The 22,255-nt window shown below is 42.8% G+C and overlaps 1 protein-coding gene and 1 long non-coding RNA gene across 2 annotated transcripts in view; one reads left to right on the top strand and one right to left on the bottom strand.

The window, feature by feature from the left end:
- Nucleotides 1-22,255, top strand: part of qrich1 (glutamine-rich 1) — an 821,757-nt gene that overhangs the window by 120,036 nt on the left and 679,466 nt on the right. The gene's annotated exons all lie outside the window — the stretch shown is intronic.
- LOC101886897 (E3 SUMO-protein ligase ZBED1-like) lies at nucleotides 15,977-20,909 on the bottom strand. Its single transcript, NR_200105.1, is given in 2 exon segments — nucleotides 15,977-17,801; nucleotides 19,075-20,909. It is a non-coding gene; the product is annotated as an E3 SUMO-protein ligase ZBED1-like (long non-coding RNA).

Here is a 22,255-nt window from a genome sequence, read left to right as displayed (position 1 = left end):
AAAATTCCAGTCTTCTACAAATTAGACAAAAATCTGTCTGTGACAGGATAATAAACGTGAAATGTTAGCGGGGTCTGATAATATTTATTTATGCCATTCGTTATTAACAGATTCTCCTACCACTGCTATGCTGATGATACCCAGCTATACCTCTCTTTTCATCCTGATGATCCCTCGGTTCCAGCTCGCATCTCAGCCTGCCTGTTGGACATTTCACACTGGATGAAAGATCATCATCTTCAGCTTAACCTCGCAAAAACAGAAATGCTTGTAGTTGCTGCCAACCCGACTCTACACCATAACTTTTCAATCCAGATGGATGGGGCAATCATTACTGCATGTAAAATGGTGAAAAGCCTTGGAGTAACAATTGATGACCAACTAAACTTCTCTGACCACATTTCTAGAACTGCTCGATCGTTTAGATTCACACTCTTTAACATCTGAAAGATCCGACCCTTCTTATCTGAACATGCAGCTCAACTCCTTGTTCAAGCTCTTGTTCTCTCCAAACTGGATTACTGCCACTCTCTACTAGCTGGGCTTCCAGCTAACTCTATCAAGCCTCTTCAGCTGCTCCAGAACGCAGCAGCACGAGTGGTCTTTAATGAACCTAAAAGAGCACATGTCACTCCGCTGCTAGTCCGTTTGCACTAGCTGCCAGTTGCTGCTCGCTTCAAATTCAAAGCTCTGATGTTTGCCTACAAAGCGACTTCTGGCTTTGCTCCTTCTTATCTGCTCTCACTTCTGCAGATTTATGTGCCCTCCAGAAACTTGCGTTCTGCGAATGAACGTCGCCTCGTGGTTCCATCCCAAAGAGGGAAGAAATCACTTTCGCGAACGCTCACGCTCAATCTACCCAGTTGGTGGAATAAACTCCCTAACTGCATCAGAACGGCAGAGTCACTCGCTGTTTTCAAGAAACGACTAAAAACTCAACTATTTTGTCTCCACTTCACTTCCTTATCTGCAATTGCCTCTCTGGATATACCACTAACTGTACCCAAAAAAAAAAAAAAATTACCAATGCTTTCCTTCTTAGACTTTACAGACCTGAAACTTGCCTATAGCACTTATTCATTGTTGCTCTTATAGTTGTGTAAATTGCTTCCTTGTCCTCATTTGTAAGTCGCTTTGGATAAAAGCGTCTGCTAAATGACTAAATGTAAATGTAAACAGCCTAGCTAAATGTCTTCTTGAAACGATGTGACTAACTGAGACTACAGACGTAATGAAGGATTCATAATTTTAAAATGTAATTTTTATTTAAACATAAGAATAATAATTAGAACTGGGAATAACTGCGAAATTGCTATTACATTGAATGTAACACATTGTCAATGTGAGTGTGTGTTAGTGTGTGTGAGCGAGAAAGAGAGAGAGAGACTTTTTTTACTTTTAAGGTCTCTTTATTACAAAAACAATTAGCTAAAGCAATTAGCTAATTAAAATTTACATTACTTATTAAAAAACAAAGCATGTGTTTCTTTTTAAACTACTGATACTTACAAGTAAATATTTAGAACATTTCAGAGTCAGCATGACAAATACACTGATTTACACCACATTTGTGATTAAACATTGCCAGATCATTTACCCTTTTATAAAAACCATACTCTGCAATAATGCGAGATTTTACTAATCATTTTGATATTAAAAAAGCATCAGTTGAACCCTTATCATTTATTTTATGTTTCCTTGACAGCCAAAGTGCCATCTTTGCTTTCCCCAATAAGAACTTTTGTGAGGGAGATAGTGTGGCCTTGTTCACCTTCGCGAACACCCTTGGAGCTATGGAGAGACCGAACGGAAGCAATTTGAACTGATGGGTCTTCCCTTCGAAATGGAATCTTAGAAAGCGATGATGATGACGCGCGATTGGAATGTGCAAATATGGGTCTTTTAAGTCCATCTTTGCCATCCAATCTTGAGGCTTGATTGTACACAGGACATCGGTTAACCGGCCCAGATAGCAGGTAGTAATTGGCCCGAGCTCGGCTCCGACTCGGCGCCTCCGACTCGGCATCGGCAAGTACTATCCGGGCCGAGTCTGGCCCGCAGCTCGCTCCCGCACATGCATTTGGGATGCGGCTGTTAAGCACTGGCCCAATTCCGGTCAACCACATCTGGCCCGAGTCTGTCTGTAGAGTCCGGGCCGCTTCTGGCAAGGACTCAGCATGGACTCGGCATGGACTCGGCTTGTTTAACTAATGACAACCGTAAAAACTCCTGATCCAAACTCCAATCCAGGTGGTGGCGGTAATGCTCCAAAAAGCAGGTTGCCAACCGCCACGAAGATTACAAGAAGAAAAAGAAGTTTGTTCTTAACATTGGATTCCTGTCAGAAAGGTAAGGTGTTTACTGTTTGTATCATGTATACTATGCAAATTTATTGCTTAAAACATTTTTCACAGTGTTAGGTTGTAACAGTGTGTAGTATATTAAAACGATTTCATACGAAATGCAACTTGTTGTAAAGAAACACGACTGAAGCTAATTGCTATACAAACGGGAGAAAGTGCCTGTTCCTTTGTTAGGTTGAAACAGTGTTTAGTAACTGAAAACTATTTAAATTATTTTAAAGAAACATGACTAAAAACGAATTGGTGTGTATGCTAGTTTCTGTAGAAGAATCTGTTAACATTAACATGTGCTTTTAACTTCTGAGTTAACTAAACATTATAAAGTACCGTGAGTGTTGAAAAAAATAAATTTACAGGCGTGTACTTATCCAAAAGTATTATGTGATTGTATAAATAAAACTGAATCGTTTTGGATTCATACAATATTATTGTTTAACTTGTTTATGCAGTGCATCACGAAAAGTGATCGAAACTCGACACTGTTTACATAGAAGTAAAGTTGGTTTTATATTCGGATTTTCAGACATTCCCCTTAATAATATAATTTCAGAAAAGTATTCATTGCACATTTTAAATAGGGAAATCATATAAGCAGCCAATGACTATCAAAGTACAGCATTGTTCACAGTCAAATAAACAGTGTTAATGTTGTTTTCAAGTCACACTTGCATGCTAATTTCGATCGAATATTCAAAGTAACATAGTAAACAATATATAGACTGCTAAATGAACGAATGTGTGAATATAAAACCAACTTTACCTCTATACTGTTTACTATTCTCTATATTATCTAAGAGAAATATATTAGTATGTGCTTTAATTAATGTGTGTTAGCCTATGTGAATCAGTTATATCTTATGTTCAAACTGTAATTTGCCTATGTAAAACTGAAAGCAGATTTTTGATGGGGTTTTTTTTTGGTTATTGAAACTTATAAATTCTGATTTGAATGAATAGGTAACAATATTTTTTCGGTTAAGTCTTATTATTCTTGTTTAACAAAGGTTCGTGAGGTCGTTTTGCAGCACATCACAGAGACAAAAAAATGCCAATGGCACACTCTTATGAACATGTGAATAGGCATGTTATAGTTGAGTGCTTAAAGTCTGTTAAAAACTGTAAACTGCTGATACATTCTCAACATACTTGAGCTTTTCAGACTTTACTAATTGCTTCACAAACGGCAGAAATGGTTTATTGTTATTAGCTATCATCATCATCAAACATTTTCCACAATGGTAGGTTAACAGTGTTTAGTAACTTACAACTATCTGATCCAAAACGTTTCTTATTTTAAAGAAATATGACTGATTGACTTAATCTGCTTTCCTATTGGTTTCATAAACTGGTTTGTGCATTGTGTCACAAAGTGATTAGAACATTTACTGTTATTGGCTTTCATCTGACTCAAAGTAAATCAAAAGCTTCTGTATTCATCCAGTAATGTCTAGGTTTTAAATAGAATTTTGGGCTTATGCTAATTGGGTATAATATATTTCAAGCTTTTTCTGAATAGTCATTATTAATGTTTATATTGATTCTAGTGAAGATAAACATTTGTATAAAATGTTGTATGTTTGTTTCTTTGACAGTCCACAACAAGATCCTTGAGCAAGATCAAACACGCTTGGCACAGAAGAGGTCAGTTTATGCAAGTCATAGCTGAAATCATGCATGTGCTTAGCCATCTTACAAATCTGTGTCTAAGATTCATAAGGCTGTCACTCTGCATGAATCTCTGAATAAATCTTGTGCAACCTTCAGGGTCCTGATTATTTACAGCATAGGTATTATAGCCATTAATTAACTTTGATAGTATTTCAGAATTTTAACTTTTCTTAGGGGGAGATTAACAACAATGTGATGTTTTATTACAGAAACATCCAAAAGCAACTGTGATGTCTCACTGGCATACAGATGACGACGATGATTGCCCGTCATACAGCTAAAGAAACAAACAGGTTTGTTTGCAATTATTTTAAACACATACTGTCAACATTATTTCATAGATCTATTACAACCTGCGGGTTTGGCCCTGGCACTATACTAAAATGATGTTTTGTTTTGTAAATGTATCTGATCATGGTACATAAGGCACAACTATAGTGACAGTGATGAAGAAAAATTATTTAAAACAAGGAGGCTCGAGAAAAAAAACAAAAGCAGATATGAAGATTTCAGGAATCGATGCAGCACCACAAGTATCATCACCACTAGAATTCTTTAGACCACCATCAAGATGCACGGATGCTGAACATTCCAGTATGGCCATGAACATTTACAGTCCTTGTTCCATACAGTTGGAGATCAAACTGAACTTGTTGCAACTCGTCAAGTCTTTGTAAGAATCACTAAATTTGTAAAAGTTTAATGCAGCTAGAAAGTAAAGATCAACTAGAGAATATCAGCCGTATCTAACCCACTGTTGTATTTACACAAGTTGTATGAGAATAAGCTACAGGTTGATTAATACTGATTCCTTATTTTTCTTTTTTAGCACGACTGACTGAAGTTTTAAAATTATGTGACGTCATAAAGCAGCAGCTGGGCCTGATTCTCACAGCAAAACCAAAACAGATGTGATGAAATTCCAGATGTAAACACATTTGACCTTCCTTTGTCCAATTTGATATCGAAAAGCTTGAAAATCAACTAAAGGAGCAGCCCGAACAAATGAAGAAACTGGTAAGTTCAAGCTCTTGCTTATTTCAAAGTGTTTTAAGTTTATTTATTTATTTATTTGTTTATTTATTTATTTATTTTTTGCTTCGTAGGTAGCCTACTTTGGAATCATTGGTGTTTTTCATTAAGGAAGCAGTTTGGTGTATCCTGGGAAAACTTTTGGCTAACTCCTTGTCTAAACAAATGAACTGGAGCGGGGCAAACCAAAATGTGGCCTTTCGTGCACTCCCCCTTAGGACTGTCTAGTCAGTAAGTTGGTTTTAAATATACATTTCAATTCAATTAGGGGCTGTTCCATCTCTGTATTTCTTTGAATCATTAACCAGAGGAACAAAAAAAATCTATATATAGTCCCATTTAGGTTGTACTTATGTGAGCAAGCATGTTTCTTTTTTCTTTTTTTTTTTGTACTTGTTCACTACTAATTATCTGTTTATCTTTTAATCACAGATGCAGTGAGGACAAATGTCTATACCACACCACTGATAAAGAAGTGGAAATGCATTGCAAGGTGGCTACAACTTCCTTCCCTGTCAGGAGCAAGGAAGAAGAGAGCTCTATACACACACACACACACACACACACATTATTTATATATATATATATATATATATATATATATATATATATATATATATATATATATATATATATATATATATATATATAATTCTCACTCATGTCTTGTTGTTTGTGCAATTTCTTCTGGTCAAGTTTATTTAAAAAATTAAGTTGAGGTCTTTATACTTCTGCAATTTTACATTTATATATTTCTTTATTATTATTATTTTAATGTTTTATTTAAAAAATGTTTCAAGATGTTTCTTCAGAATTCAACAGTTCTTTTTACAATTTTGACTTGAATATTTTATGTATTATCAGGTATTTGTAAGATGTTTCTTGCTATGTCTTAAATTGGTTTCTATATTCATGATTCTATAAAATGTAGCTGTTTTAAGATATGTCTTGTACAATTTTTTTAATTCAAGTCTATTGGGAAAATAGTGTTGTTTTAAACACTTGTGTATGTGTTCACTGTGCAGTTTTAGTTTTCTTTGAATCTTTCTGTGTGTCTTAATTGTGTAGTTTTATTGTTTTTATATTGATGTTCTTGTGCACTACAAAATAATTTATTCAATTTTAGTATTATTTGTTTCTTGCAATCAATAAACGTTTATCATTTATTTATTTTGTCCTTTGATTATTTTTGTCATAGGATATATATGCTGTTTGAATTTTATTCAAAGGTTAAATGCAGTGCCTACACTTTGTGTTTACATTATAGCCTGCGTTTGCTGCTACAACTCAAAGGGTTGTAATATAAAGGTATATAAAAAAGGTATATAAATACTGAGTCGCGCCAGCTCCGGGCCGCAGCGGACATTACTCTCGGGCCGATTCCGGCGCGGATGCGGCAGTGTCGGTTTGCTTACGGCCGCCGCATCTGGCCCGATTGATTCGGGCCAGAATCGGGCAGTGAGTCCACAGGCATACCGGCAGGCGGGAATCTAGCCGGATCTGGCCCGAGTGTATTTTGCTATCTGGGGGAGCATAAGAAACGGTAGAAATTAAAAAAAAAAAATTTTGTTCATATTCCTAAAGTCTAGGGTAGGGTGAAAGCCCCCTTCTTTTTAGGGAGTTAGGAAGTAGATGGAAAAAAAAAACCTGTGTTGCAGCCGGTGGTTTTATTTCCTCTATTGCGTTTTTTGCGAGTAACATTTGAATTTCCCTGACTAGGATGTTGTGTTTGTTGTGAAAGACGGACAAACTTCTGTGTTTAAGACGGGCCGGCAGCGAAACTCCAGATTGTAACCATGGGAAATTGTGTTTAAAACCCACTGATTTCTTGTTATCGAATGCCAATATTGAATCTGCCACACCATAAATATGTTTGCTGCCGGCCCTGACGAGTCAGCGCTGTCTGCAAGTCGTTTTTGTGTCTTTGGGGAGGCGAGTATCAGAAGCCACTGTATTTCTAAGGCAGTATGGTCTGTTTGCTGGCATATAAGGTTGAGATTGTTGGACCCTATAGAACCTATTCTGCGGTAGTGGTGGTGGTTCACGTACGATTCGTTGGTGGTGTGAGGGAAATGCACCCCAGCGGAAAGAATAGGGCTAATAGCCAGGTGCCTTAAACTCAGCCAGCTGCTGACACCGTGCTTCTAAAGCTAAGTATGTACATTCCAGAGCCTCCTGTGCAGCTGGATCAAATATTTGGCCTGGAACCAGAGGTAGCTGGCTAGGTGGTTCTGCAAGATTCTGACAAGGGCAACTGAGCAACCCAAATCTGGCCCCGGGCTTGGACCAGCAGTCTCATGGCTTTACCGCAGTGACCTGCTATTGAACCTACCGATCTCAGGGCTACATTAACCATGTCTATGAGAGAATCGTCTGATGAGCTGACTGAAGCCTTGATTGCCAATAACAGGTGTACCAGCGTGTTGGCAGTCTTTCCCAAGCACCCAGTGGAGTTATATATTTTCCCTATCAAATTATCTGTGCATCTGCATTCCATATTTGGACACCTCGGATCTTGTCTTAGCGCTTGTGTGGCTGTACGATTAAAGACGCTACTGCTGGCCATTGTTTTTTTTTTTTGGCCAGGGATTGTTCCTCTAAAAACAGCGAATCTGTAGCTGTGACAGAAACGCAGTCAAGGTCATCCAGAAATGGATCCAGTGAAAGATGCGACAGGCTGCAAGAGAGACTGAACTGTCGTTTCTTCACTACCTGCTTTGGAAATCCCAAAAGCTGGCTGAGGTTGAAGTTTTGCCAGAAATTTCTGAACTTCACCTATGCCTTCAGCTATCTCATCCACTCTATGAGCTAATTCTTTTTTTCCTTTTCTTTTGGCCAGAGAGTGGAAACCGGCCGTGATGACTTCCGTTTTCTTCTTTTCTCTTTAATATTAGCCCATGCTAGATGAGCGTCGTACTGCTAGGGGTAAAACGCTGCAATTAATACCCGGATCTTCTATCTAGAGCTTCCCTGAGATGCTCGATTCCCTGGGAGCTCAGACATTGATCGTGCCCGTCACCTAGATCCATCTGGCCAAGGCAAGAGAAGCATAGTGCCGACATCCTGGAATCAGGTAGGTAATGGAAACCTCATCCTTTTTCTTTTTCTTTTTTGTTACTTACCGATTTTTTTTTCTTTAAAGCATACAGCTGGTGGCACTGACATCTAGACAAGAAGACGAAAGAGGAAGTAATGAAGTAGAATGAGGTATTTAAAGACGGACATGTCATTAAGGTCACGGGGGTGACAACTTTGTTATTAGGTTCTCGACAAGGGGAAGGACAGAAAGGAATCCACTCTGTAATGCCCTCTGGCAGTCTGCAGCCAATGAACTTCCTTTAAAACCCGAACATTATCATTAGTTCTGATTAAAACTGATATCATCTGTATGTAGAAAGTTTAACAGTAGATTTAAAATCTAATGTTTAAATCTGTAGTCCTGTCAGTTTTTTCTCTCAGTTTACAGAGCAACGGCTCAATGGCCAGGCTGTAGAGATGGCCAGAGAGAGGACACCCCTGTCTTATTTCCCTTTGCACCTTTACCGGAACACTTAAAGGGAACATAGTTTACCCTTTTTTATGATTTAATATTAATATTACGGTTGTTCTGAGTGTGCTAGTTTAGGTTCAGTTCAACACACAGTTGTTTTTATTATAATGTGTTAAAAAGTGTCATGTTGGGGTCGTTTACACAGTTTGCTGTTTTAAGGGGCGTGTTTCTTCACAGTTTCGGCTTCCTGCCCAACGTAACAAGGGGGCGGAGCCAAGATCTCCCACGCTCTGTGTTTGCAACAGACAGGCTGAAAGACAGAGGGAGAGCTAAGCTAAGCTAAGCTGAGCTAGGATGAGCATTCAGCCGTACATGTATGAGTCCAAGCAGAGAGTACAAAATCATTTGTGTCTTTGAAACATGAAGTGTCCCGAATTGTTGCGACAAGCATTACAGAACTCCAAACACAAGCCTCCACCAGGGCAAACACAATGGCGCCGAGCCGCTGACCCGGAGCTCCGCCGCGTGCACGACAGAAACCCACGCCCAGAACTCCGCAATGCACGGCGCCGCGCCACGCAAAAGGTACAAGCAATAAATCTAATTAGAGCGATAATGTAGAGAATATTGATCTTGTGTTGAGCCTTGAATGAGCTTTTCATAAAAAAAATAGAGCAAGGGTGTTCCTTTAATGATATCGCTTTGACTCACACGCTGAAAATGGCGGACGTGCAACAAGTAACTGAGGATATGATTGTTACGCGAGGCTGTCAATCAATATTGGTGGGCGGGGGAACTGCACTCCTACGTAAAGTTGCGGTCGGTCTGAAAACCACTCCAATTGGTCCACCTTTTTTTGTTGTTAAATTGAAAAAAAAAGACTGTGTGTGTTTATATAGCCCCAATATGACGGTCTATACACTATACTTGCACACATGTCTGTCCAAGCTTGAAAAGTAGATTTTTCACCATAGGTGCCCTTTAAACCACCAGCAACTTTAATCATGCATGGTGCTCCTGTATGCAACAGTTGTATCTTTGAAATAAAACTATCACCAAATCCAAAATCACTTAAGGTGTCAAAAAGAAAAGTAATGCAGATTGTCTTTTACGATAAGATACGATAAGACTGATCTTTATGTTTAATTGTATTTAGTGCAAGATTTAATCTATTTGACAAGCATTTTGAAAAGATTTTGTAATCAGAACTTAAAATTGCAACAGGTCTCCAATTTTTTAAGAGAGTTATGTCACCTTTTTTTGGGAGCAATGTTAAAACTGCTCTCTGACAACTCAAAGGTAGAACACCTTTGCAAACACATTCTTGAAGTACTTCAAAAAAAAAAAAAAAAAAGTACAGCCACTCCAGCACTTAGTTCCATGACTAAGGTTTTGCTCCCCTTTCCACCATAATCCCCAATCAACCTCATTATCCATACAACAATGAGTTTCTTGTAGCATCACCAGACTCAACTCCTTCCACTTTATTATTTCTGAAAGGTGACCCCGTTTTCCCCTATCTCTTATTCCATTCATATTGTGACGAGCGTCCCAAAGGATCATCAGCGTCGCCCAGGAAACTAAGGAGAAACACCTGCAAGCCCTCAACTCAGACTGATCGGCCCCAGCTGCAGCCCATCAGCCGGCTTGCATTTAAACTGCAGCAACACAGCAGAACGGGGAGAAGTCTCTCCAGGAGAACAAGCACTAACTCGCTCTCTCTCTATTTTCCCAGACAGCAGCTGAGAACCTGCCGGAACCACAGAGGCACTTCAATAATCCACTGTCACACTGGGAAAGGAGCACAAAGAGCACACAAGCCACCAACCTAAATTCACCACTGGAAGAACCTTTTGTAAATAAACCACCCTCCGGGGCACTTATATGAGCTCTCACTTGTTGTGTGATTCTTCTCCCCGTGACATCTGGTGGAGAATGCGGGCAATTACAGAGAAGAATCACAGATAAGCGATCTCCTACCCCACACCATAATTATTATTAGGAGTATTTATAAAAAAAAAAAAAATAAAAAAAATAATAAAATTTTTTTTTTTTGTTTTTCCAGTTTTGGTGATTCATTAGTGTGGCTCCTACAATTTATTTAGTTATTTATTTAGAATTATATTTATTTATTTTGGTTGCTTTTCTCTATAATCTTCAGGTGAACGGCCCCCGGTCCCCTCCCAGTATGGAAGAGATTCTCCAACGGCTCACTGAGGTTAGCATCCGCCAACAACAATTTGTGGAGCACCTTGCCACACGCCAGGGCAATACTGAGCAGGAACTCGCTGCCTTCCATGCCGCTGCCGCCCAAAGCATTCCGCTACCAGACCCCCGTGCCCAGGCCACAAAAATACTGCCAAAGCTCACTCCTTACGATGATGTGGAAGCTTTTCTGCAAATGTTTGAAAACACAGCCCATCGTGAAGGATGGCCACCCGAGGACTGGGCTCAGGTGTTGGCCCCCCTGTTAACCGGCGAGGCCCAACGTGCTTACTTCTCTCTCCCTACGGCCTCAGCAGAGAGGTATTCAGATGTAAAGAGAGAAATCCTGAGCCGGTTGGGATTGTCCTCAATCTGTGCAGCCCAGGGTTTCTTTGAATGGGAGTATAAACCCCGAGCACCAGCCCGTGCCCAGATAGCAGAACTCACACGATTGGCACACCACTGGTTGTTGGAAGGCAGTCCCACAGCGGAACAGGTAGCGGAACGTGTGATCGTGGATCGCGTGCTTCGAGCTCTCCCTCGCTCACACCGACGGGCGGTCGGTATGAGGAACCCCGTAACCTCACTGGACCTGGTGGAGGCCATCGAATTGGCGGATGCAACCCAACAACGTGATGGAGGGGAGCGGATGGTGCCGTTCCCCCGGAGGGTGGTCCAGGAGCGACGCACACCAGAGGGTCCCTCACGACCAGTCAACAGGCCAGCAGCACCCTCTCCACGAGATGAGCCTATGCCATCTGCGGATCCCCCGCAGCCTGGGCGAGGATGGTTGGCAGGCTGTATTGTTCACAGTGACCCACCATATGGAGCTCCTGAGGCCGACATCAAGGTCAATGGAAAACCGCTTCGGGCCCTTCTTGACTCAGGCAGTGCAGTAAGTCTGGTTCAATCTCATCTCCTACCCCCACGTAGAAACACAAAAACATTCCTTCCCATCACCTGTGTCCATGGGGACACCCGACAAGTTCCGGCTCGACGGGTGACAATCTCTGCAGCCCCGGGGGCTTGGTCTATTGAGGTGGGACTTGTGGAGGACCTCCCGGTCCCAGCCCTTATCGGAAGAGACTGGCCGGGGTTTGACCGCCTGCTTGCGACCACAATGCAGCCTGCCAGCCTTCAAGTAAGCCGCCGAAGATGGAGAGCCAGCCGAGGACCTCATCAGCGGCCTGCACTGGTAGCCACAGACAGCGGGAGAGACGGTAAGCCCCCTCCCCAATCTTCTAATCTGTTCTATGATGTGTTCCAGCAGGTAACGGGAGGGGGCTCCTTTGCTAAGGAACAACGGGATGATGACCGGCTGAAACATTGTTGGACCCAGGTGCGTGTCATTGAGGGCCAAGACACTCAACCATCACCCCATCCTCTCCCGCACTTTGTAGTTCAAAATGGCCTGTTGTACTGCGTCGCACAGCGAAGGGGGGAGGTGAAACAGCTACTTGTGGTGCCCCGTGCCAAGACAGAAACTGTGATGGACCTGGCTCACTCCCACCCGATGGCCGGTCACCTTGGAGTTGAGAACACCACACAGCGGATCCGGGATCGCTTCCACTGGCCGGGTCTGGAAGCTGATATAAAACGATTCTGTCAAGCCTGCCCCACCTGCCAGGTGACCTCGCCCAGAAAGCCTCCCCCTAGCCCGCTGATCCCATTACCCATCATTGAGGTGCCCTTTGAGCGAATCGGGATGGACCTGGTTGGGCCGTTGCCAAAGTCGGCCCGGGGACATGAGCATATTCTGGTGATCGTTGATTATGCCACCCGGTATCCAGAAGCAATCCCCCTCAGGAAAGCCACTTCTAAAGCCATTGCCCAGGAGCTCTTCCTCCTGTCAAGCCGGGTCGGTATCCCAGCAGAGATATTGACTGACCAGGGTACCCCCTTTATGTCTCGGTTAATGGCTGACCTCTGCCGACTACTGAAGGTGAAGCAGTTAAGGACCACAGTGTACCACCCACAGACAGATGGGTTGGTCGAACGATTCAACCAAACGCTAAAACAAATGCTAAGGAAAGTAGTGGCTGAAGACAAACGTGACTGGGATCTCATGCTGCCCTATGTCCTCTTCGGCATACGAGAGGTGCCCCAGTCCTCAACTGGCTTCACCCCCTTCGAACTCCTTTTTGGCCGTCAGCCCCGGGGCCTTCTAGATGTGGCTAAGGAAGCCTGGGAGCAGCAGCCGGCAGCCCATCGGTCCATAGTTGAGCATGTGAGACAGATGAGGGAGAAGATCGACCGGGTCATGCCGTTAGTCCGGGAGCATCTGGTCAAAGCCCAACAAGCCCAACAGCGCCACTATGACCGGGCAGCCCAACCACGGGAGTTCCAGCCCGGAGATCGAGTGATGGTCCTGATCCCGAATGCTGCCTGCAAGTTTCTTGCCACCTGGCAAGGCCCCTTCACCATTCTGGAAAAAATTGGGCCAGTCACATATCGGGTGAGGCAACCTGGAAAAAGAAGAGCTGACCAACTGTATCACATCAATCTTCTAAAAAAATGGGTGGGTACCAGGGACCAACTCGCAGCCCTCGCCACCTCCGATCCCGTGGTTGTAGATGTCAACCCTCACCTCTCGGCTATCCAAAAGGGAGAGCTCCATCACCTGGTCAGTCAGTTCTCTGATGTGTTCTCAGTACTCCCGGGTTGGACGAACATTATCAAGCATGATATCCACACTCCAGCTGGCAACATCATTCGACAACGGCCTTACCGGGTCCCTGAAGCTCGTCGGCAGGCTATTGAAGAGGAAGTAGAACAAATGCTGAAGTTAGGGGTGATTGAGCCGTCACGCAGTCCATGGTCCAGCCCAATCGTAATGGTACCAAAGTCTGACGGCACTCTCCGCTTTTGCAATGACTTCCGAAGGCTCAATGAGATCTCAGAGTTTGACGGATATCCCATGCCTCGGGTGGAGGAGCTGCTGGATCGCCTGGGAAGGGCCCGGTACATCTCAACCCTGGACCTAACCAAAGGTTATTGGCAAGTACCCCTATCTGAGGAAGCCAAAGCCAAGACCGCCTTCTCTACCCCTAGTGGCCACTGGCAATACCGGACCCTTCCCTTCGGCCTGCATGGAGCTCCCGCCACCTTCCAGCGGCTCATGGATATTGTCCTTCGCCCTCACCAAGCCTACGCTGCCGCATACCTAGATGATGTTGTCATTCATTCTGAGACATGGGAAGACCATCTAGATCGCCTGCGGAGAGTGCTGTCGGAACTCAGAAGGGCTGGACTCACCGCCAACCCCCGCAAATGCCACCTTGCGCTCCATGAAGCCAAATATCTGGGTTTTCGGGTGGGACGAGGGCTAATCCAGCCCCAAGAAAAGAAGGTGGAAGCAATTCGTAATGCACCAAAGCCGGAAACAAAAACCCAGGTACGAGCCTTTTTGGGGTTGGCGGGATATTATCGATGCTTCATACCTAACTTTGCCTCTCTAGCCGCCCCCCTTACAGACCTGACCAGGAAGGGGCAGCCTGAGAAGATCTGTTGGACGACTGCTGCAGAAGAGGCACTACACAAAGTAAAAATGGCACTGACATCTGAGCCAGTTCTTCGGGCCCCGGACTTCGCCTGCCCCTTCCTGCTGCAAACTGATGCTTCGGACACAGGACTAGGAGCAGTCCTGTCCCAGATACAGGAAGGTGAGGAACACCCAATCTTGTATATTAGCAGGAAGCTGCTCCCAGCCGAGAAGAACTACGCAACAGTGGAGAAAGAAGCTCTGGCCATAAAATGGGCAGTTCTGGAGCTGCGATATTACCTCCTGGGCCGCAGCTTTACCCTTGTCACTGACCACGCTCCCCTACAATGGATGGCCCGGGCCAAAGATACTAACGCCAGGGTGACTCGGTGGTTCCTCGCTCTCCAGGACTTCCATTTTGTGGTACGTCATCGGGCTGGAGCCGCTAACGCCAATGCAGATGGCCTCTCTCGGGTCTGGGCAGCTTTTGCAGGTCTGTCAGGGGTCATTCCCCTCCCAACCCCTAAATTACCCCTACTGGCTCACATCACCCCTCGGACCAGGACGACGCTTAGGGGGGGGGAATGTGACGAGCGTCCCAAAGGATCATCAGCGTCGCCCAGGAAACTAAGGAGAAACACCTGCAAGCCCTCAACTCAGACTGATCGGCCCCAGCTGCAGCCCATCAGCCGGCTTGCATTTAAACTGCAGCAACACAGCAGAACGGGGAGAAGTCTCTCCAGGAGAACAAGCACTAACTCGCTCTCTCTCTATTTTCCCAGACAGCAGCTGAGAACCTGCCGGAACCACAGAGGCACTTCAATAATCCACTGTCACACTGGGAAAGGAGCACAAAGAGCACACAAGCCACCAACCTAAATTCACCACTGGAAGAACCTTTTGTAAATAAACCACCCTCCGGGGCACTTATATGAGCTCTCACTTGTTGTGTGATTCTTCTCCCCGTGACAATATTAACTGATCCCACTCTCAAGACTTCCATGCAGAAGGGAAAAAAGAGAGGAAAAAAACACCTTCATTTAGTATTCAGTTTTCCCCCTCACTTTACCTGGCTTCTTTCCACTTCTTAGATTAGTGATATGTTTTCTTAATCAAAACCGTTTTTGTTGTGACAGCTCTTCCAGGCTGCTCACTTTTCTGGCCCGCACAACAGAATAAATAAACTTTTCAGTATCAGGCTAATAATCACTCATTTCAACACCCACTTTTCCTTTAGTTTTGTCTAAGAAGGAATTAATTTGTTCTACAGTACACAAGCCATTATCTTTTTCCGCTGCAGCATCTGACCACTGGTCCTCATCTCTTATACTATCATCCATACACTGTGACAAACCATCCAACTCATCAATCATACTATCTCCATACTATAGATTTTACATTCTTCTGCCATACAATTAGTTGTCTCATTATTCTCAACAGCCTCACTAACATTAACAGACTCTGAAGGGTTGCTCCAACCAGGTTGTTCCACGCTGGAAACTATAACTGAAGCTTCACTCACCTCTTGCTGTTTTTCCTCCCTTTGCTCACCACCTCTCTGTGTCTGTTTATATCATATTTGTATATCCGTGTCATTTGTCCTGATATTTGTATCAGTTGTTTGTTTTCAATCCTTATTTGGGCAAGCGAAACGTTTGTGCCCAAAATTTCTGCAATCAAAGCACTTTGTAACCCTCCCAAAAAGGGCATAAAGTATTCACACACAACACAAGTTTTACTGGACAAAAGACAGTATTTATTTTGGGCCACAATAATCAAGTAAAATTCAAACACTCAATTCATTTAAATACTAGTTTCACTTTCATTTTATACAATAATCTCAAATGTCAAAATTCCACACAAGGGGAGCAGCAGGTAGAGAATAAAAAGTACACAGAGTTCATGATATAGATGGTATAGATCGTACCAATGGTATAGATTGTTAGCAGACTGCATAAAAATTATTGGGTAAGGGAATTAAAATGACCGCCACAAGGCATTTAACAAGGGGTATCAACCGTAATTGTGCAACACATCATCATTTCACATCAACCCAGAGTTGTAATACACCACACAGTAAATCTCATAAATATAAATGTATAAATAACACCCATAAATAGACTCCACACAGCAATCAAACATAAGCTACCATCAATACCACTCCAGCTAAATATCAAGCCGTCGTCATTTAACATTTCCTTTACGGAGCGTGATGCTAGCCTGCGCTCATCCCCGTCACACACGCACACAAGCACGCGCACACACACACCCACACACACAGACAGACAGAGCACAAGCACCGGGAGCAGTCAAACTCGCTCAAACTCCCGGCGAACAAAATGCAATGCATACACAATGACCCCGCAACAGTATAACACTGTGCTGCTGGCCCGCTTACTCGCTACCGGACATGGGATACAGTGATTGGAAAGTCAACAGCGGCCGCCGAAACTTTAGTCCGGGGAAACCCCAGAGCTACCAATTATCCCTCCCAGTCATTCGCTCGCGCACAACATCATGCCCACGTCCTGGCACAATAGCCTTGGCCAGCGGCTCAGCAGCACCTGCAGTCAAAACCAAGAAAAAACCCCATGACCAAGAAACTACATCCCTTTTGAAGACTTGGACTCAATACAAATTGAACTCAGCTGTTCATCTCCTGGAAACGTCATAGACGCAAATGACGCCAGTACGCACCATCCTGATTTGGGAAGCACCGCTTACAACCACCCCCCAAGATTCCGGGTCACACTTTACAATAAGGTTCATTAGTTAATGTTAATTAATGCATTTACTAAGATGAACAAACAATGAACAATACATTTACTAGGGGTGTAACGATACACCAAAGGCACGGTTCGGTTCGGTTCACGGTTTTGGAGCCACGGTTCGGTTTTCGGTTTCTGTTTGCTGTGGGGTTAGGGTTGATGCCATCTTAACAGCAATGTTAAGGATCAATAGATTCACTTAATAACAAGAACAACTTTTTCTTTATTAACTTTGCCATTGCATTTTGGTACAGTCAGGATACCAGAGTAAAGAACAAAAAATAAATAAATATCTCCAATAAATACTAGTCAGAAAAAACAAATCACTTTAGTGCAGCCATCATAACCAAGTAAACTAAAATTAAATAAATAACTGCAGTGTAGACTAGTGAAACATAAACTCTAATTAAGTTTATTAACACCATAATATCCACATTCTCAGGTGAGAGGCTTGATCTCTGTGCTGTAACAATGTCCCCCGCTGTAGAGAACACCCTCTCACTCTGGACAGATGTTGCTGGGACTCCAAGGTAGCATTTAGCCAACTTGGCTACATGAGGAAACTGGCTCTCGTTGTCCTTCCACCATGCAAGTGGATTTAACTCCACTGGAAGATTTGGCACTTGCCTATAACACGCAACCTCTTCTTTCACCATTTGAGATAGAGACTTGGCTGTAGGAGTGCTTGGCTCCACTGGAAATAACTTTTTAAACAGTTCAGAGATTGGTGCCTTTTTGGCTGGAGGATCACAACTGATGGATGCCATATCTAACTGTTCCTCTGAGACCTGGGCCTAGCAAGGAAAAAGACACAAATTATTGTCAAGGTTATACACCTAATTGCAGTTTATGTCAAACAAATAGAACTATGACAAACAGACATAGTGATGCTCATTTTTGATTCTCTATGTTTTTATTAAGATAGATAGGTTTCCGTTTAAATTAATGAAAAAATATAATGTTTGTAAAGTAGTAAAGTGGTTTTTACATTACATATTCATTATTCACCAGTAAAATACATTGCAGTTTTGTCTGAAATTAATGTTACGGTTGTAGCCGTATATACACTGTAGGTTGTATTTTTGCCTTCCGTTCTCCTCTCTTTCTCTCTCTCTATGCCTGTCTTCACGACAGCTGATTGGTCAGGAGACCGGTCTGTTATCATTGGGCGAAGTGGCGCGGGGTTATAAAAAGCATGGCAGGAAGAGCGGGAGAGAGCGCGCTTTTTCCTTTGATCTCGTTTTTCGTGTATTTTGCCGACATGATTATGGTTTTTGTTGTTTTTGCTTAACTTTCGTTTGGGTAAAATTATTTTGCATTACTTTTGCCCACTTTAAGAATTTTTTGTGATTTTTGTACATTTTTATAATCAATTATTGTTAGTTACTTTTTGGCTGCGCTCTTTTCCGTCATATTGAGCTATATATAGCCTTCTCAAGTTCACTTTTTTCTCAGAGTAAGGTGGATAGGGAAGATGTCGTATGACTTCCATTTTGCAAACACGTAAAAAATGTATTGTTAAAGACATCATGTAAGATGTGAAGGTCATCTTTGTTTTTTATTTTATTTAACCGTTCAGTATAGGGAAGAATGCCGTGCATGGCACTGAAGATTTTTCATTTATCAATTTCTAGCGAGGTAAGAGGTTATTCATGAGTTAGAATTGTTTTGTTATATATATATTATTATTTATTTATTTTGGCTTCACTATCATCCCCTTATACTCGAGTTGAACTAATTTTTGTTTGATACTTTGTTTGACTTTGCTATTATATTCTATTATTGTAAATATTTATAATTTATTGTATATATCTGGGCATTATTCTGGTTTCACTTTTGTACAATAAATCACTTTTGTTGGAAATTCTGTTTTTAGTGTCTTTTGCTTACACCCTCACATTGTGAAATTACCACACTTTTTAAATGATATTCCTAAATGATATGAGTAACATTAAAGAGGTTGTAAAATTAAATAGTACAAGTAAAATTAAATAATAAAAAATTAAGTTTATTTAAATAATAATTAAAATATTATTAAAATAATAATGATGATAATAATAATAATACCTGCTTGGAAAGGTACTCCAGAATCTTCTCCATCGGACGGTTAAAGATGTTGATGCGCATAGTCTCATCCAGAAAGGGCAGAGATTTGAAGCATGGATCTAGTGCAGTGCTCATATGAAGAAACTGCACAAGTGTTAAGTCAGATTCTGGGTATCTGTTGATGAAGTCGGACACAATGCCTTGTTTCACATCTTTAACAACTGTTGTATCTGTGTCACTCACTTTCAAAGACTCCAGGATGGTGTGTTTCAGTGGCATTATCATTGAAACGGTTGGCAGTTGTTCTGTGCTCAACAGAGTTGTAACCATTTTTAAGGGTTTAAGAACCTGAATGATGTCTTCAGCTAATTTTACATCTTCATCAGACAGCGTTACAGTGTCCTTAATATTTCTCTTAATGGTCTTGTCTGTAAGCGCAGAGAAAACAGCAGCCTGCTGTTCAAGGTAACGCTCAAGCATCTCATAGCTGGAGTTCCACCTGGTTGAAACATCCTGAATCAGTTTGTGTGGAGGCAGTTGGAGCATCTCTTGTTTGTCCTTCAGAAGTGCTGAAGCAGTAGTGCTACGATGGAAAAAAGTGACTACCTTTCGTACACTGCCTAAAAGCCACGACATTTGGTTAACAGCCATTCCCTTCTGTGAAGCCAGATTAACTGTATGCGCGAAACAGCGAATATTTGGTGAAAATCCGGCTACTTCAACTGCATTAACAATATTTTTAGCGTTATCTGTTGTCACAGGAATAGTGGCATTTTCTCTGTCGATTTTCCACTCTGCTACAGCTGCCTGTAGTATTTCCGACAGATGATCACTTGTGTGGCTTTCATAGACCGCGCGAGTCTGCAGAACGGGATTTTTAATGACCCAGTTGTCTGTAATGTAGTGTGCTGTGATCGTCATGAAAGACTGCGTTGCACGGGAGGTCCATCCGTCGGTAGTTAAAGCAATGAATTTTGCGTTGCTCATGTCCTCCACAAGTTTGGCTCTTACTTCATTGTAAATTTGAGGCAGCACATTCTGACTGAAATGCGGTCGGCTTGGTAATTGGTATCTGGGCTCCAATACACTTAGCAAATGTGTGAATCCGTCGTTCTCAACAACGGAAAACGGCCGCATATCCAACGCCATGAAAACACCTATTGCTTTCGTGATTGTTTGAGCACGGTCTGCATTAGGTGAAGTTTTTAAACTAATTTCGAGAGGAGCACATGATATAATTGACAGCAGCTGGCCACCTATCTACACTCATTAGTTAGCCAATCAGATCTATCCTAACCCACTATAAGTAGCCTAGCTAGACATTACTCCCTTATCTTCGTTTTCCGAAGTAACAAACGACAGGTCCGCTCTAGCTCCTCCAAAGTTACTCACGGACAAAACGGACACTCCACATCTCCTACTATTCTTCAACTACAATACCACACCACCTTTACTACCATCGTCAGCAACTACAAAAAATGACAACAACAACAGCGACGGCGGCGGAGATCACAACAGCATCAGCGCAGCTACATACAAGAAAGAAAGCTCCGCGCTCCATGAAACACCAGCCCCGTCTTAACAACAACCAGCCCAGCATGAAAGTCAGCTCGAGACCAAGGCTCCAACAAGAGGCCGTAGGCCTATCCACTCCAGCCAGATCACAATGCAATCCCCAGTTCCGCTACGTACCTTCTCCAGCATCATCATGCGTCTCTCATATCCAACAACGACTGTCACTGAACTCCTCCAAACTCCTAGACACCGGTACCACAATTCAAAGCCGCTGCATTAAACCCAAAAAACTTGCGAATCCACGTCTTCACCGCCACCCCCAGGACATAACACGCTCCTGCCACACCCCCAATTCTAAACAGACATTAAACCCGCAATCTCTCCGCCTCCCCGGAGAATCAAGGAAAGGATTAAAAAGCAATATTGGATTTGGACATATGGCAGCAATCATAATTCTAAACACGGATAAAACCAATCTCCCGGACAATAAAGCAACTCTTGGGAATCCCACCTCACCTCTTCCAGCCTGCAGCTCCCGATTCCAGTGCACACTCCAGTCCTCCTCTTTCAGCGATCCTTACCACCTACGGGCTACGCACCCCGCCCCTCTACCTTGCGTATCATTGCTTTTTCCCCTCTAATTTATACAAGCTCGCAGCTACTGCGGCGATGCATACACCGTCAGCCAAGTGCTAAGCCTAGTGAAAACAGAAATTACTTGTCGACTTTTGTCAATACGTTTATGCTTTTACTGAATTACGTTTGTAACTGACCTAATTTTCTGAATTTCTCATTCCAGGTTTCGTCTACTGAAGCACAGCCGATCTCGGCGCTCCCTTCCCACAACCTCACTCCGTCCACCGTCCACCAACGCTAAACCAGAAATCACAGAGCAATTCCCTGTTAAGCACATCCATACCAGCCCTACTGAAATGGGCATTAGAACGTTTCCAAAAACGTCTAATAACGGCTCTTTCATCTCCTCATAATTCTGCCCTTTTTCAGCTTTAACAGCATGATTCTGCCTGATGAATATGCTTAAATTATCACGTTACAAACCAAGCAATCTCTCTAGACGGCCGCAGCGCTCGGTCGCAATTAACATTTCACCTGCCACCCGATTTCTGGCAATCGGAGGTCACAATTATATTTCGTAGTCCGTTTAACATTCGGATGCAGAAGTAGCCCACACATTTATGCTTAAAAACGATCGGCTGGATTTCGCCAATAACTACGGCGTTTGCACCTAATTCACCTACAAGTTCCCCGTTTCTCTCTCCCTAATATCCCCCAGCTAAACTAGTGACCGGTTTTCTAATATTTGCATTCTCATTGCGGAAGAACCTCCGGCTTAAGCACTCTATAGAATTCTTAAGCATCAATTTGGAGTGATAGATTTTCAAGCATTAAAAAGCTACTTGAATAAATCGACAAATCAGTCCCCTTTATATTCTGGAAGAAATATCACGCTAAGCATAAACTGCTCTCCATCTTAGAACATCAAACACACATGCGCATTATCCCGCAGGGATGCCCTTTCGTCACTCACCTACTTCATCTCGCAGCAGCAATCTCCGGAATAGAAGAGAAATGATCTAAATCCGATCTTGGCCGTAACAAACTCTGCCTGAAAAGCGTCGCGCACCAGAGGCGCCGACGGCGCGGTGACGCAACGAGCTTACGACAG

Source organism: Danio rerio, chromosome 11, assembly GCF_052040795.2.
Source record: "Danio rerio strain M-AB ecotype USA chromosome 11, GRCz13ab, whole genome shotgun sequence".
Lineage (NCBI taxonomy): Eukaryota > Metazoa > Chordata > Actinopteri > Cypriniformes > Danionidae > Danio > Danio rerio.
Note: the sequence above shows the minus strand (reverse complement) of the source record. Positions and strands in the feature narration are given on the sequence as shown.